We start from the raw sequence: 12,568 nt of genomic DNA, 5'->3' as shown, positions 1-12,568 counted from the left end.
ACTGCTTCAGCCACAAGCCGAACTGGCCACTTTTCATGGCTGAACAAGCTATTTTGCTTGACAGAATAACTGGCAGAGAAACCATGGTTAATCAGATCTTGGTAGTTGTCAGGTATTTTCTTGGAAATGAGTTGAGCCTGCACATCAAGAAAAATAATGGGCTATTGTTGCTGATGATAAAAATCTTAGTGTTCAGACAAAAATTAGAATCTGGGGGCTTCCCTGGTGGCTCAGTTGTAAAGAATCTGCCTGCCAATGCAGGAGACATAGGTTCTATCCCTGATCTGGGAGCTCCCACATGCTGCAGAGCAACTAAGCCCAGAGTGCAACTATTGAGCCTGTGCTCAAGAGCCCAGGACCCGCAACTACTGGAGCTGGAGCACCTAGAACCCATGCTCTGCAACAAAAGAAGCCACTGAAATGAGAAGCCCATGCACTACAACTAGAAGCTAACCCCCACTCTCCACAACGAACAAAAAGCTGGCACAATAACGAAGATCCAGCACAGCCAAAAATAAATAAATAAATAAAAAATTTTTAATGTATATATTAAAAACAGAATTTGGGAAACTTGTATCTTCCATATGAGCTGTATGGTTCCCTAGTGTTAAACACTGTTCTGATTTTAAAGTATTGGTGGTCATATTAACTACTGTGATACATTTGATATTGTATAATGAAATACGCCAACATGCAGAAACTGCCTAACTCAGTGAACCAATTATTTTGCAAAAAGACTAATGGATAATATTACAAAACCATGCATGAGTAAAAGTTCCAACCAAAATGCAGGCTAGACCAGAGGATTTTAATGGAAAACAATAAGAAAAGTTCATTAGCACATTTTCAGATTTCAAATTACAACTAACTTACTTTTTTGGACTACCTGTTTGTCTGTATAAGGACAAATTTTGCTCATATATTTCAACCATACTGAAATATTGCAATAGATAGAAGGCATACGCATACAAGTAAACCCAGCTGTCTTCTAATAAGCCAGCTCTACCCTGATGGTTATCTGAAGACTATGATCAAACACCTCCAGTATCTCCCAAGCTGTTCCTTCCTGTATGTGGTTGAAAGTCTTTTCAATAGCCTAGTATTCAGCTTTGAATACACTGCAGTTTTTCTATAACCTTCAAAGAGTACATGTCAATATCAGGAGCAGGGGGTGGAGATAAATAAAGCAAGTTCAGAGTCCACAATTGCAAAATTAAAAGCTCTAGGATGCCCCAGTTTAATTCCCATTTCTTTTCTTGACCTGACACCTCATAAATTTTCTCCAAGTGCTCTGAGTCTCCAGTAAGAAATCTGATCCCACCCAGGACTGGAGAAACCATAATAAACTCAGTACCCTCAGACCATCCCTGTTCTTTGATCCCCTCTGAGAATGCACTTCTCTGACAGTGAGAATGACCCAGCCTCCTACGAGGAAGAGATGAACTTCAAGATGAACCCACCCTGGGCCTGCCCCTCCCCTTTCCCACAGAAGAGCATCTCCTACAACAGTGAAAAGCTACATAAAGAAAGCAAATGCCAGGCTGCCCAGGCCATTCTAAGGGCACTCCAGGGGAAAAGATCAGCTGGAGGACTGAGCAGATGCTAAGACACTTTCAAATAACAAATGTCAGAATAAAAGATTAAAGTTTAAGTGTACCAAAAACTATCACAGGACTAGGAATTGGGATACTTTATTTCTTGTATGTTCTTTTCAAGTTGAGTGCCTTAACCAGTTGTGAAACCCCTCTGGATCTTTCTAGACTCTTTCCTCTGAACACATAGGGAAGTGAGCATATGATCCTTGAAGACTGTCTTATCTATGACATTCTAGGATGCTTCTCCAAAGGCACAGTTCATCCTTGATTACTCATGTTAGTGGAAAGAAAGCAATTTGAATACTCCAAATATGTAGACAACACAGAACTCATTTCTCTTTGGCATTGGAATATATTTCATGATGTGGAGCAAAGCACAATAAATTCATCTTCTCAGTGATGCTTGTGCTGTGCTGTGCTTAGTCTCTCAGTTGTGTCTGACTTCTTGCAGCCCCATGGACTGTAACCTGCCAGACTCTTCCTTCTGTCCATGGAATTCTCCAGGCAACAAAACTGGGGTGGATTGCCATGCCCTCCTCTAGACGATCTTCCCAGCCCAGGGATTGAATCCAGGTCTACTGCATTGCAAGCAGATTCTTTACTGTCTGAGCCACCAGAGAAGCCAACGATGCTTAACTCAGGCTAATGTTAAAGACCCAGTTATTTACAACTAATGGTGCAAATAACTGGGCACAGTTATTTTCAGATAACTGTGTTCAGATAGACAAATGTAAGATAATATTTCATCGGGCACCCAAGGTCAGAGAGAGCAGGGGACCAGGAATGGGTGCTGGCCCTGGTTCTGTCACCTTAAGCTTATCCTTTCTCAATACGAGATACCACTTCTCTAAAATAGTTTCTGAAGGCAGTGTCAAGCACTCAATCAGTGAGGCACTGTGCTGGAACACAGGACACAGTGATGAGCAAGAGAAATCTCTTCTCTCAAGAGTCTTTACCTAATGAAGATGAAAGGACTGGGGTTTTGAGAGCAATGATAAGGATCAGCACTGGATGCAAGAAGATTTAGGGAAAGGGGTACATCTATCACAGTCCAGTCTTAAGCAGTCATTTAGGACTTCCCAGGGATACCCACAGCTAAGCTCAGACCAGCAACTCAATAGGATCTAAGAAAGTGAGTAAGGGACCAAACTGGAGAACTAAAAAAAGAAAGGGCATTTCAGACAAAAGCAATCACAGGGCAAAACAAGGAAAAATGAAAGAACATGGCCCTTTCAGGAAGCAAGTAGTCTGAGGCAGCCGAGTTTAAGGGAGCATGTGGTAAGGTATAAGATATAGGACTAGAAAGATAAGCAAAAACCTGTGTTCCAAACCATCTTATTCTGAACTAAGTGGGGAGCTACCACAAATTCTGGAAGGTAATTTCATAGTTGGGGTCCCTCCAAGGCTTAGCATCTATATTAATCAGCTCTTGGCCTAGGGGACAAGTAGGGTTAAAATTCAGCTTGAGTTCTGCTGGCTGAGCCAAGATCCTGGTGTGGAGCTGCATGAGCTGGAGAAAGGGAAGCCTTTAAGAAAGCCCACAAAGCAGCCCTCTATTCACCACATTGAACCCAAGGGGCTACCTCTGCATTCGCCCAGCAGGTCACCTTTTCCAAGTCACACTAAGTAGTATATGGGCTGAAGTTAGCACCAGAGAGTCAATGGAGAAGATAAAATTCTAAGTTTATGTGAAAGTCCTTTGTCAGTTGTATGATCCTCCCCATGTGCAAAGTGGATTAAAGAGAATTAATTTGAGAACTGAGCAAGATAAAGAAGAAATTAGATTAGCCACAGACATTTTTTGCTTACCTACAGCTTGTAGAATCCAGTTGAGACATTCAGGTCTGGCAAACTCTTCTGGGGAAACTGTCTAGAGTAGACTAGCCAAAAGGCATAGTGGGAGTAGACATCACGATTTAATCTGTTCTAGTCACAAACTCCAAGACAGATCTAGCCAGGGGTTCAGAAGAGCCTCAGACAGAAACAACTGGGGAACCGGCCCTGACCTAAGCCAAATCCTTTTGATCTTGCTGGAGCATGACTTGGAGAAAACACCTGGCCCTGTAGTTCTAAGAGGCCACGTTAGGCAAAACTGTAGGGGAGGTTCTTGTAAGGGACTGTAGCATTGTGGGTGGGATACGCACGGTGATACAAAACCCACAGAGACCTGTACAAAAACTGCAGGAGCCCAAAAGACATTTCCTTGGGAAATCCATAGCCTGGCTACCATGCCCCAGGGAACTAATACTGCAAATAGCTGTCCTTCCTTCCTCTGTGACCCAGAAGGGATGCCAGAAAACTGTCCGAAGCAGGAGAGGTGACACCCCAACTCCCATCCCCACCCCCCAACTGCCCCTGCCAGTTGCTACTGCTAGCCTCTCTCTCACTGCTGTTTTCTCTTGGATTTTCTCTTGGTATTTCACCCATATTTGAGGAATACAAAAAGGTGATCCTTGAAAACTATCCTTGTCTTGGTTTCTACCGTAAGAGAGTCATATGGAATTTCTGAACCCAAAGTCCTAGAGACATTTGCCTATGTGCTGTGTTATGCAGTTTGGGAAGATGAACTTAAAGACAGGGACTTGGTTTTAGGCCATCACCAGTAGTAGCTGCTCATTCTAACACTGAATATGCTATAAATCCCCAGTGCAGGACTGGTGTTTCATGCTGTCACTGTGGATATGCCACATGTTATCTGACTTAAAGCAGCTCTGGTGTCTGTGAAGCCCTTGACTCTGAAATAGCCATGGATCCAAGACCCACCCCCTGGGCAACACTCATCTTCTAAGACTGAGAGTTAAGTGTGCATCTAGGAAATGAGAAAAGTTTTAAATAACAGAAAGCAACCATTCCAAGAACTTCACAAAATGTCCTGTACAGGAAATGTCCACCATAAGGAATGTGTGCTCTTACCTTCTGTTCAGACAACAACCTTCCAAAAGCAAACCCAAAAGCAATTGTGATTCTGCAATTGACTAAATGAGCATGAACCAGCTGGATGAGCATCAAGTGCCATCTTTCAAAGAGCCAAACCCTTAAGATCCTCCCATCCTCAAGCTGATAGGAAGAAGAAAGGTGGGAGCACTGCAGAGGTTTTTGGAAAGCCCTCAAGCTCTGTGTGAGACTGACAAGCTCACCTTTGGAAAAGGGACCCGCCTCATCGTGGAACCAAGTAAGTAATTCATTTATCTGTTCTTTGAAAGGTAGTCCTCCATCTCAGGGGGTGGAAATATCAAGGAATGTGAAATGGGTAGTAATAGCACCAATATTGTGTCAAGGAGGGGTTCGGGGAAGATATGAACTACCGTTAAGCTCCTCCATAGGAAGTGGGAGGGGGTTGTTTTTATAAAAAGTAGATTTGGGGGTTGTAAAAGACCCCCACAGAGCTCAGGGAGACTGAAAAAGCTTCTGTCCAACGCCTGAGCTTTGGGTCAGGCTGTAGAAACCACACAATCACTGGCTCAACTCCTCCAGGAGAGTCATAACTGACCAGGTGCAAGGTTAGGCTGAGTCTGGGTGACTCTATCAAGCTGGCTCCAGATATAAAGAATTCTGATCTTTAAGCCAAACGCTCACTCTTAGGAGAGCTCAGAACTGTATCCGCTTCCTGGGCACAGAGGCTTAGGCCAGGGTAAGTGGGCTGATGCGGCTCCATTTTTCTTCTGAAAAAGGGAGCCAGTTCCAGAAATCTGTTCCTAACTGTTTGCAAATGGAAATTGGGTGACTAGTGAGGAAGAAAGTGGATGCGCTATGCTTTCTTTAAAGCCTATAGGACATAGCCAGGTGTAGCTCCCTAAGTGCTCATGGCGTCCATCTTCCTCACTAAGGGTACGCAGTGCCACTCAGTAATTGTTATAAAGGAATCGATGCTAATGTTGTCAAAGGTCTGTGCTCAACTCAGAAGGCATCTTCTCATGTCATTTAAGTGACATTTTAATTCAATTGTGTCTTGTTTAGAAAAAAAAAAAAGATTGTAATCTCCAGTGGTCAGCAGCTTCCAATCAGAAAGTGAAAATTAATATTAAGCTAGAAAATGTAATAAACAACACAAAACCCCATTTCAAAGATCCTAGGGGAGTCTGGCAAGGGGATCTCAAATTTGTTGGGGCCCGCTTGTCTGCTGGAGCTATCTGCTGGAAAAGTTTAACAGCATAACCTGGTCAGATGCCCTGGTGTTCAGATCGTGTTTTCTAAGGAAAAGAAGACTACAGAGAAGTGGGGTGAAAGTGTGATGGAGTGGGTTCCTCTCATAGAATGGCTGGGGACAGGACTGTCCTGGGTGTATGAATTGAAGAAGTCATAGAATTGAGATCAGATGAAGGGAAGGGGAGAAGTGCAGGCTGGGCACCCCCCAACCTCACACACAAAAGGGAGAAGTGGGGCAGGGGCTTTGCATCCAGAAAAAGATGGAGAGCCAAAGTCGGCTAGCAGAGTCAGAGCAAAGAAAATCATATATCTATTTTTTAAAATCATAATAAGATTTGAAAATTCAACTAATTAAGGTTCTTCCCTTTAGACTTTGTTGGCTTTAATTTTTCTCACTAAAATAACAGTTTATCCACATTCCTGACAAAGCTAGTGACTGAGTTCCTTTATCTCCCTTTGTTCACCGAGTTCTTCCTAATGAATTAAGTTCTTCCATTTACTGACTTACGTGGGCCAATGTTGCCCTAAGTGTAGAATGCGTAACATAGGGTTTTCAGTGGTACATAGACAGACGTTCTTTTCATTTGAATTGCACTGTCTTTTAATGGTATCAGCATAGTACAACTAGGTTGTCAAACCTATGTGATTTAAAGTTTCCTCTTAATTGTAGTTTAGGTTCAAATGTGAGTGAATTTAAAGAAAATTATTAAGCAAATCTTATGACTAATGAAAATGACCCAAAATAAAAGCCCCAAAAGAGATGTGATTAATTGAAGTTTAAGAAACACTGAGCTGGTGCCTTCCATTGTCCTTTGAGATGAAAAGATAGCAGGCATCCAGAGAAGGCATATCTTTTAGTGTAGCCCAGATCCAGAATATCTTTGCACAGTGACTTCTTTTTAGCCAACACATATTGGACAAAGAAGGATCACTGCAAATCCAGATCCCTTATCTTCTCAGAAGCCGACTTTCTTTTGATCCTCTCTTTCCTCAGGAGTTTCTGTCAAGCTTTACTTGCAGGGCTCCCCAGTTGCACCAAACTAACAGGTCTACACAGACCCACCGTCACAGGTCCACCATAGCTTTTAACCATCCAGATGGAAAAAACCTAGGGTTGCCACTTAACTTCATAAACCAGAACCAGAGTAAGGACAAAACGGCAAGGAATGAAGTCCCACAATGTAAATACGTGCTACTGACCGTGACAATGACAGGAGCTTAGAAAGGGTAGTCAGGAACATTTTCAGGCCAGTGGGCCACTGGATGGACTTAGAATTACATATGTGTTATATGATATTCATATATCATCATATATCAACTACTGCTTTTTGAGAGCCTACTATGTATTGGGCCACTGGACTAGGTACTTTATTCATGAATGTCATTGTACTTGGTTCTCACATGATTATGCAAAAATTAAGTACTACTACTTGCATTTTTATATATTAGGAGAGGTTCCCCAAGATCACACCGCTTAGTAAAGTTAAAATTGGTATCATCTGTCAACTCCAAACCCTGTGCACTTAAAACACTCTGCTCTTCTAGGGACTTCAGTTGGACTGGGGCACCTGTGGAGGTTTTTCCTGCCTGGCTCTCCCACTCAGGCTCCGAATGGGCTTCTTTCCAAGCTGCCTGCCAAGTCAGAAGCAACAGTTAAGCTATTTCCCTTCCAGCTGCCACCCCCACCACAATCCTTCACCAAGGCAGAACTCCTGCCCCCCAACCAAAACCAGTTACCCAAAGAGGCATTCTCCAGGCAAGGCCCACCCCCCACATTACACCCCTCAGGCACGAGGGCCCCTAAACTCAGAAAGGTTCAGACAATGATCAGAGCATCACCCTTTCCTTCTAGAAAGAGAAGTCCACAAAATCCTGGGCTCATCAGCAGGTTTCTAAAAGGCCAAGAGACAGCTTTCCCACTTCCGTCTTTGGCATTCGTTCCCTCTCACTCAGGAGGAGCATCTCCCAGAAAAGAGCCTTGACCTGCTGTACTTCCTGCCTGGAACCATTTTCTCTCATGAACTCACCCTAGCTTTCTCGCTCACCTTCTCCAGGTCTTACTCAAACATCACAGCTAGTGAAGCCTTCCTCAACCACCCCCTGTCTGCTGCAGCCCTTGCTTTATTTTTTTAATTTTATTTAAAATTTGGCTGCACTGGGTCTTCATTGCTGGTTGCAGGCTTTCTTGAGTTGTGGCAATCGGGGATACTCTCTAGTTGTGGTGTCTGGGCTCCTCATTGCAATCGTGTCTCACTGCAGAGCACGGGCTCTACACACCTGGGCTCAGTAGTTGCGGTGCACAGGCTTAGTTGCCCTGCAGCAAGTGGAATCTTCCTGGACCAGGGATTGTACCCACGTCCCTTGCATTTTCAGGCTGATTCTTAACCACTGGGCCACCAGGGAAGTCCACCTTGCTTTTTTTTTAAGTGGCGTTATTCATGTTTTACAGGAGCCCTTAACTGTCTATATTAGAGTATGATAACCATTATTTAAGGTAGATGTTCCATAGGGTCACAAAGTCAGACACAACTGAGCAACTGAACACACACATGCATAGCTTCACAGGGCTGTCCTAACAAAGGCCCACAACCTGGGGGGCTTCAGCCAGAAGCTCATCCTCTTGCAGTCTGGAGTCCACCTTGCTTTATTTCGTATAGCCTTCATCTCCACCCAAAACTTTGAATGCTTATTTATCAGCTATCACCCTTGTTCCATGAGGACAAGGGCTACATTGAAAGCAGTAAATAAATATTTGTTGAATGAATGGACAAATGAGTGAATGGATGAATGGACAAGTCAGCAATGGTATAAGGCAAAAGGAAACAGAAATGTAAGCAAGCTAGGCACTTTCAGAGCCAAGCCTGATCACAGCTCGCAACCTGTGACAAGTCACTGGCACTTATACGCAGGGCACTCTTCTAGGTGCCAGGAAATCAGCATGAACAAAACAGACAGAAACCCATGCCTTGTTGGAGCTTACAGTGTACTGTAAAAGACCGATGATAAACTCACCAATAAATTATATAATATTTTAGGTGGTGATAAGCCCTGTGAAGGAAAATAAACCACAGAAGAGAAATAAAGTGTATCAATAGAAGGGGGCAGTGTGCAGTTTTTAACGAAGAAGTTATAGAAGGCCTCGTTGGAAAATTGACATTTGAGCAGAGACCCGAGGGGGTGATGGAATGAGTTGTGCAGATTTCTGAAGGATGAGCATTTCTGGGCAGAGGGAACACAAGCCCTGCTGTCCTGTGGAGGACAGCAAGGAAGCCTGGGTGGCTGGAGGAGAATGAGTGACCGCGAGAGAATTTGCAAATGAAATCAGGTTGATAATGTAGAAAAGATGGCTTGTAAGTCACTGTAAGGACCTGCACTTTTGGATTTAAGAGAGGAGGTTAGAGAAGGGAATGGTGGTCACACCTGACCCTGGTAAGAGACCAGAGGAGACAGAAGCCTAGACTCCCATCCTCACTTTTATCCCAAACAGCAAAGAAACAGGGTCCTCTCCTGTCTCAGCAACCTCTCCCTGCACCTTGCCCTGGGGAGCTCTGAGCTTAGTGTAATTACATTCTCTTGCTTCAAATAAACTTTTTACTCTGAGTCTGACCCTAATAAGCATTCTAATACTTACACTGAACATTTACAGAATGCTTTATATATACACCCTTTCACTTAATCTTACAACCTCTCAATACAGAAGACAGTACCCTCATTTTATAAAAGAGGCAAATGAAGCTCAGTGACCTTAAGGAACTTGGCCAAGATTACACACTTAGTAAGTAAGAAACTGAGTGGAATTTGATTTCAGGTTCTCTGATTCCTTTCTACTTCTTCTCAGAGTATGATATGCAATCCTATATGGGCTGTAAATGGATCTGAAAAATCTGCATATTTTCTCCCTGGATTTTTGTGAGTAACATACAGCAATTTCATAGACTCTGGTTTTTACACATGACAGAAGCTATTTTAACTGTCATATCTAAGTATAAGCACACCATTAAAGTTTGCTAAAATTTGAAATTCATGAATATATTATTAAAATGTTATTAAAATAGACTTTAGTTCTATTTTATACCACGTCTGGCTGCTGCACAATGCTTGTCAATGATACAAAGCTCTGATTGGATAGGAAATGGAATTCTCCCGAAAGGTTCTGAGTGGGGCTCATAACTTACTAGATCTTGCCCCACACAAGTATAGCCCAAGGGTTGAGAATCACCATTCTATGACCAACAGGATTCCTCAGTGGCTCAGTGGTAAAGAATCCACCTGCAATGAGGAGCCGCTGAGACGCTGGTTCATTCTCAGGGTCAGGAAGATCCCCTGGAGGAGGGCATGGCAACCCACTCCAGAATTCTTGCATGGAGAATCCCATGGACAGAGGAACTTAGGGGGCTATAGTTCATGGGGTTGCAAAGAGTTGGACATGACTGAAGCAACTTAGCATACCCTCATGCACTCTGTGACCAATAGCCCACCTTTTTTGCTCCAGACTGGAAACTGTTTTTCAATATCTCTTATTCAGACCGCAAATTCAGACTATAACATGGCAAAAGTCTAGATTTCTATTTGACACAGGAATCACTTCCTGCTTTGTCCTGAAGGGTAGCTCCCAAGTCAGAGGAAGAAAGAGGTTAAGCAGATGAGACAGAAAATCTCATCCAATGACTGTCACATGACTTGGCAACTGGGGCCAGGGTTGCGGTAAGGAAAAGGCAAGGCAGTTTTTAGACTGGGTTTATCAGCTGTGCAGAATCCACTAATATTTGGCAAAGGAACCTATCTGAACGTGGAACCAAGTAAGTGACTCGGTTTTCTTCTTCTTCTTCTTCCTCTTTTGACCACTGTATCTGTCAACTATCTTTGTTAAATATTTTCCCAATTCATCAGTTTAGGAAACACTTCTCAGGTTGTTGAAAGTCCCTCCAGCAAGTGATATAGCAAGGGATGGTGGAGGAGCAGGGACTGAGCTTCTGACAAAATCCAGGGTGGGAATGCATTGTAGCAGTCTTCTTGGTCCACTCTCCATGCCGGAGTGTCTTTGTGGCCTTCCCTCTACCTGACTACCCTTAGAGAACCAGCTTACTTAACACCAATGCATTCGCCATTTACAGATCTGGGCCATGACCAGACCTGTATTACAGCACATCTAATAAACGTGAGTGGCAAGCATGTTAGGCCAAGAATTGAAAGACTGAGTTCTAATCCTTCTTTTTGACCAGCTCTGTGACTTAACTTCACAGTACTTGAGTTTCCCTCTAGCTGATTCAAATGATTTCCAAGGTGTCTTCCAGCTTAGCACACTAAGATCCTGAATATCAGCCAGACCAATTCTAAGGGACAATCTATATATTAGGAAAAGAAAGAAAGTCCAGTGATGTGAATGTCTTATGATCCAGTGGAAATTCTGAGATTTAATGAAAAATGACGCTGAAAACAGAGTCCAAACTCTGTCTGTATGCCCATTACTTAGCCTTTGTGTGGCCAAGGAATTTTGGCAAGTGGCAGCTGAAGCTCCTTTCAGTCCTGTCATCTATTACTCTGGTTCAATGGATGAAAACTGGGGTCTAGAGACCTAAAAGTCAGACAGCTCAGTCACCATCTTAACTGCTCTTTAGTTCCAATGACTTCATCTGTAAGACAGATCTAATAATACCAGCTCATAGAGCTTGTTACGATAGTGTTTGTTGAGGTAGTGTAAGCACAAGCCATCTGGAAGTAGTAAAATACTTATAGAAATGGCAGACATCTGAGAGTATTGGGATCTTTTTAAAAGACTCCCAGTCTTTTGCAGAAATGACTTTTGGTCTAGCCATCACATCTTTCCAACTCTAACTAAGGCATAGTCCTTTCTGATTGACCTGAACCTTACAGCTGTGTTTCTGCTGAAAATAGCCATTTGACATTCTCAGCAAAACCAAATTAATTCCTTTCTCTCTGTGAAAATATGATTGTGAAGCAAGATCTTGGGGTAAGAGATGACAGGTTGAGGAGATAATAGCAGTAAACCCTGGGACTTCCCTAAATGCCAACACTCAGAAGATAACACACATCAAAGAAGCTGCCAAAATGAAAGGCTTAGATCTCAGAAATACTTGTAGAGCTCTATGTATCCAGCTAACCCATCCACTTCCAAACAGATGAGCTAGGCAGGGAGAAAATAGGTAGTGAGGTTTTGGGTCATGATGTCTGAAATGGTGTACTGATAACACAACTCGTCTTTGGAAATGAGACTCTACTCATCATGGAACCGAGTGAGTTATGCATTTCATTTAGTGTGCATATTCCCTTGGAATCGTGGTGCAGTCCTGTATAAGCAGAGCTTCTTGAGAAGTTAGGAGGTTCTAAATGGGAAATCCATTGTCATTGCTGTTGTTGCTGTAAAGAGTCAACATAAAACTGGAGAATAAAATCATTAGATCTCTCTTAAGAAAATATTCTATGAAAAAAAAAAGAAAATAGTCTATGTATACTTGGAAACTCTCTTCTGAGGATTAGTATTGATAAGTCTTCTGCAACTGCTTAAATAAAGCCCTGGTCAGCCTTTGGCCCCAGGTCAGGGACTGGGACTAGGGAAAAGGCAAGCTCTGGATCTTTAGAGTCTTTCCACTGTTTAAGAGGGAAAAGAGTCATGGTCACAGCATAGGGAGAGGCAAGGTCAGAAGAAGAAAAATATTATTAAAGAAGGAGTTACCGCAAAAGCGCCTTCTCTGCCTCAGATGTCAGTAACGAATCTGCCCTTGTCTCTTTTTTTGCTGAGAACTTGCATTAAATCATCATGCCTGGCTCACACTAAATTATTTCCAATGTTCCATCCTTGTTTGGGT

The sequence above is a fragment of the Ovis aries genome, chromosome 7, assembly GCF_016772045.2.
Source record: "Ovis aries strain OAR_USU_Benz2616 breed Rambouillet chromosome 7, ARS-UI_Ramb_v3.0, whole genome shotgun sequence".
In the NCBI taxonomy this organism is placed as follows: domain Eukaryota; kingdom Metazoa; phylum Chordata; class Mammalia; order Artiodactyla; family Bovidae; genus Ovis; species Ovis aries.
This window is presented reverse-complemented; position numbering follows the sequence as displayed.